This window comes from Rhinatrema bivittatum, chromosome 11 (genome assembly GCF_901001135.1).
Source record: "Rhinatrema bivittatum chromosome 11, aRhiBiv1.1, whole genome shotgun sequence".
NCBI lineage: Eukaryota > Metazoa > Chordata > Amphibia > Gymnophiona > Rhinatrematidae > Rhinatrema > Rhinatrema bivittatum.
The window spans coordinates 90,074,093-90,079,545 of NC_042625.1; the positions used below are offsets into that span (position 1 = coordinate 90,074,093).

Consider the following 5,453-nt stretch of genomic DNA (forward strand, 5'->3'; position numbering starts at 1 on the left):
AATGAAGATAATCCCAAGGTTACAAGGTGAGTCCCAGGAGAAAGAGCTCAGGAGGAGACTGGAGATCGACAGAACTGATGGAGGAAGCAGTAATCGTTCCCTCCTTCCTGGTTTTCAGCTGGGAAGTCAAGTACACACTGCATCCCTCCATTCTTGAGACTGGGTAAGTTATTACTACAGTTTTATTTCTCTTATTTCCATTCCCCCTTAGTTCATGAGTTCCTAGCCCCATTCTTTCCCATAAGTATATAACACTCCCATGTTCTCTCTCACACACACAGGCTTCCCACTCCCATGTTCTCTTTCAGATACACAGGCTTCCCACTCCCATGTTCTCTTTCAGATACACAGGCTTCCCACTCCCATGTTCTCTTTCAGATACACAGGCTTCTCACTCCCATGTTCTCTTTCAGATACACAGGCTTCTCACTCCCATGCTGTGTCTCACACACACCCTGATATTTCATTTTTCAATCACTAGCCTCCTTCCCTGTCCCACTAGCCCCATCGTTGTCTTCCCGTCCCTGTAACCTGTCCTGTCCTTCTTCCGCAGCAGGATTATGCACCTGGCAGAGGTCAGAACTGCAGACACAGACTCTTCAGGGTTGCAGATCCCCTTTGACAGGTCTGTATATGCAAACAAGCATTTTTGTACCCCCGTTATACAGTCAAGAAGCTGTGTGTGTGTGGTGGGGGGACTGGAGCTTCCTGTGAACCTTATGGACTTGGGCTGGCAAATGGACCCTCCCTATGAGCCTCAGTCGCAGCGTGGGATGGAGACGAGGCAGGTCTCACACCTTCCAGAATGCACTTGTGGGGTTTTTTATTTTTTATTAATAATTTCTCCAGGAGCACTGCAGCCTGCATCCCAGTCTCCCTTCCCACAACCTTAGCAGAAACGATTCTGCACCTGCAGTGCGTTAATTGGACGGGGACCTGGATTTGCCTTCCGGTTTTGATCCAGCCAATTCCCACACTGCTCGGACCTCATGCTAGCCCTCTGCAGTGTGCAAAGATTATCCATAAACTGCAACAACAAGGAAACTGAAACTCTACAGCTGCTGAAGCTTTACACTTAAATACACTGATTCCCCTTGAGTTTTCCTAAGCTGCGTTCAGCTTTTCTGTTTGCGTGCTGAACATTTCCATGTATTCATGCACTGAACAATTGTCTGCTCTCCCCCAGGCTCCTGTACCTCTGGTCGTCATCGACGTAAAGTGCCTTTTAATCAAACAAATGAAGACCACTTTGGGTGGTTGTATGCACCAGCAAGGTGAGATGCGAGGATAAAGAGTGCAAGAGTCCCATGAGCCTCACCTGTGAAGCTCCTCCCCAGCGAGTGTCCGGTTCATTCCATATTTTATTTCATTACAGGTCCTCCTGTGAGAAGTCTAAGCTGCGTCCGATCCACCAGGCGTCTACAGAGGAAGTATGAGGTCCGCTCTCACCCAGAAGCAAATTTCTGCAGAATGAATCCTGGACGTTTCTGTGCTTCCTTCAGACCCACCCAGCTCAGACACTGAGCTAATTCCAGACAAGAACTGAATGGAATTTGATTTTATTTTTATTGTTTTGACAACCACAGTGAAGGCAGAAGCAGGGCAGGATGGTTCTCTATAGAAACTGCCCCACCACATTGAGAAGTGGAATTAACTAAGTTACAGAGCAAGAACTGCTGAGGGTGAAGGCACAGATCATTAGGATTTACAAGGAAAAGACAAGTGTATGCTGTGAGCTTCCATCCAGCAGTGCCCTATGAACACTACCACTGTAGGCTTCCTGATAGCAGTGCCTTACCAACTGTAGGACCATGAGCTTTCTTGCTCTCACAAAACCATCCCTCTGATGAGCTTTTCCACAGCAGTCGTAAGAGTATAAGACTTGCCATACTAGGTAGACCAAAGGTCCATCAAGCCCAGTATGCTATCTCCAACAGTGGCCAATCCAAGTCACAAGTACCCGGCAGGATCCCAGACAGTAGATAGATTTCATGCTGAGAATGCCCAAACAAAAGTAGTGCCTTCTCCCAAGTCTATCTGGTTAATACGTTTATGAACTCCTCCAGGAACTTGTCTAAAACTTTTTTTATACCCAGCTATGCTAACTGCATTAGCCACATCCTCCAGCAATGAATTCCAAAGCTTAATTGTGCACTAAGTGAAAAGAATTTTCTCTGATTTGTTTTAAATGTACTACTTACTAACTTACTTACTTACTAACATATTCCTATGTTTTTTATTGGTTTCCCCTTGTTATTTGTAAACCGGTACGATAAGACCTGTCTTGAGCATCGGTATATTAAAAGAACCTAAATAAATAAATAAATCATCAATCTGACGCATTTAAAGGCCGGGAGAGGTTGGACTCTTACGTTTTTTAACTCACCCTGCGGGAATAACTTTGTGCTGGGAAATGTCAGAGGAATATTTATTTTGTTGGGGAGGTGGGGAATTATCTCTGTCTACTACAATTCCTCAGTATGGATTAATAATTTCTTAGGGAAACTTAATTCCTAGTCTGACGCAGTGGGAAGTTTCCAGGGCGAATGCTGGAGTATGGGCAGACGCTGGAAGTCCGGAGCTGGGAGCTGCAGTCGAGGTTTTATGTGCAGAAAACCTGCTTAGCGCACGCAGGGCCTGATTTTCAAAAGCATGTACATGCTTAAAACTGGATTTTACATGCAAAAATGCACGTTATCCATGGAAGTGGGCTTTTGAAAATTGTCCACAGATTTTACCTGTTTTAAGTGCACTTTATGCAGGTAAATGCCTTTTGAAAATTGCTATGAGGATATGTTACATTTACATGCGTAACCCTTTGAAAATTCACCTGATAGAACTTAAGAGTCCAGGAACCAATCCCATCTTCTCATGGAAATATTTGTGGATTGCAGGGACTCCCAGCTTTTTTTTTTTTTTAATCTGGATAGTGCTTTGGGATGGGGGATATTCAGAGGGATGAGGGACAGCAAGAAGCCAAAATGCTCCATCATCGTGCCACAGGGACAGCAACAGAGGGTGCGGCAGCCAGGAGCAAGGGTGAAGGATAACAGGAAGGTTCAGGGATTCCACCAGCTTTGCAGTATCACAAACAATGGAAAATACATTTTAAAAAAACCCCTCTGGTCCCAGCCCCCAGTTACCTGCATCAGCTCAAGGGCAGAGTCTGCAGCAAGACTGAGAACATTCCGGAGCAGTGCCTGAAAGTCTACAGCAATGCTACACATTTGCATATTAAACACTGTCAATTTGTATTTGACTTTATAGAAATAAAGCTATTTTCTGCTATTTCTTGTGTCTGGATTATTTTGTTCTTTTTTTTTTTATGGGAGGAAAGGATCTTAGTGATTGGTGCTGGGAGGGGAGGAGGGGGATAGAGAATAGGGATGGAGAGGATGAAGGACCGGAGAGGAAGAGAGGAGTAACTGGGAGCAGAGGGAGGAGGAGATCCAGGGGCAGGAGGGAGGGAGGTTGTGAGGATCCCTTCGTCCTAATGCTGATCCCTTCTCTCACTCACTCCCCCCCCCCCCCCCCCCCACATACTCCTGCCAATTCCCTCTCGCACATAGGCTCCCTCCGATGTCCTGTCATTCACTCATCATAAACCCTACCCCTCCACTCCCCCAAGCATGCTGATCTCCTCTCACTCCCCCCCCCCCCCCCCCCACCTTGCAATGATTCCCTCCCTCTCCCATCCCCTCCTCCAATCCAGGCTTGGTAATTGGAGGACAACGGGGCACAGCATCTCGGGCTGCTTCCTCGTCCTCTCCTGCCCGCTGGGACTGGAGTGCTGCACTTTAATTCACAGGGGTTCAGACACTCCAGGCCCGTGGCAGCTCTGCACCACCAAACCCCGATCAGCAGTGGGGGATACGAGGGGGGACTTATCAGGGGTGGAGGGAAGGGAGAGGTGTGCAAGCCACCGTGGCCTCCGATTCAGCCTGGCCCGTCTCCCATGGAGATTCAATGACGCAGCCAAGGGGCTGGGGTTTGTGGCTCTTCTGACAGAAGTGGAGGAGCCCGGGGCACTGCCTATAGTGTAGGATGAACGCCAAGGATTCAGATTAAGAAACCTAAGCAGAGGGCCCAGGATGAATGGTACCGGCCTCCCCGTGATCCAGTTTCTGATTCTGTTCAGCCACCACTCCCCACGCGCGCCCCCGAGGCACCGTGGGGCTGATGCAGTAAACAGTATGTGGAAAACGAGCGCTTGCACGGAGCGCCCGTTTCCCTAAGGCGCGCCCAGTACGATACGGTAACGAGCTGCCCTGCTGAAAAGATGTGCCAGGGATAAACCCTGCGTCCTTCGGCACAGCCTTCGCGTTGGGCGCCCTGGAAACGTGGCTTTGTGAGTTAGAAAAGCAGAGGCTCAATTTACTAGCATCACGGCCACGGGCTGGGAAAGCAGGCGCTGGTACACTGCGCGCTCCTCTGCCTAACCTGACCGCCGTCAGAACTTTTTCTCCCACGACGCTGCTTCCTTTGGCTCCTCCTTCTTACTATCACCACAATATGACGTCGGGGGAACACCAGAAAGCCAGTGGAGGCTTGAGGCACGTCCAGACTTAATGCCAGCTCTGGGGCTGGCCTTAGGTTTTGCAGGATAAAACAGGCGCTGCGGGTGCATGCAGCGGTCTCACCGTGGAGCGAGACAGAGGCATTAGGACATCCTCCGATTTATTCCCTTCCTAATAATTCCCAACATTCCCACCAAGCCTGTATGCGTGTGAGAGACAGAGGGAGAATATTTTGTCTGTGTCCCTGTGAGTGTGTAGACCCAGTTCACCACAATCTCAGGGTGACAGATATGGAGGGTGAGAGATTTTTTTAAATCCTTATTAGTTTTAACTATTGGGTGTTATTTGATGTGTCTGCTGTTTTGAAATATTTTATCAATCTTTAGGAATTTTTTAAATTACATATTGGTGGGGGTGCCAAATACTTTAGGTTGGCCACTGATCAGAAGTAGTTTCTCAGCCTCAGCTTTTCTTGGAGGCTTTCACTGGGCACCTTGTGAAGGATTCATCCCTAGAACTGGAGAACCTGCGAGGAGCCAGGGTGTGTTAATGGCTTTAGGCAACAGGTGGCGCCATTGCCTGCTCTGGACATGACTGCTGCTATGTGCTAAATATCACACATGAAAACATTGATACAACCGCCTTACAGACTAATATTTTTTAGGAGACCAGATAATTGGAAACATTTACATTAATTAAAAAAAAAAAGCTTTTCTGCTTTGTGTGTTCTAATGGCAAATGACTTTTACTGCTTTCACCAGAACCAAGAGTATTCATGAGCAGTGAAGTGGTGCGCTGAAGCCATCACAGCTGGCCTGGCTGCCCCCAGCTTCAGACGCCAGTGCTAATTCAACCACTTCCCGCATATACATACTTTGCTGGTCTAAAATCCCAGAACCGCTGAGACTGTGAGTGAAGAAACCATCCCAAACCATG

General features: G+C 47.9%; 1 long non-coding RNA gene across 1 annotated transcript; it reads left to right on the forward strand.

The window, feature by feature from the left end:
• The first annotated feature begins 374 nt into the window (after positions 1-374).
• On the forward strand, positions 375-2,712 carry LOC115072995. The gene is made up of 3 exons (XR_003851914.1): positions 375-625; positions 1,187-1,274; positions 1,376-2,712. It is a non-coding gene; the product is annotated as an uncharacterized LOC115072995 (long non-coding RNA).
• Positions 2,713-5,453: the final 2,741 nt, after the last annotated feature.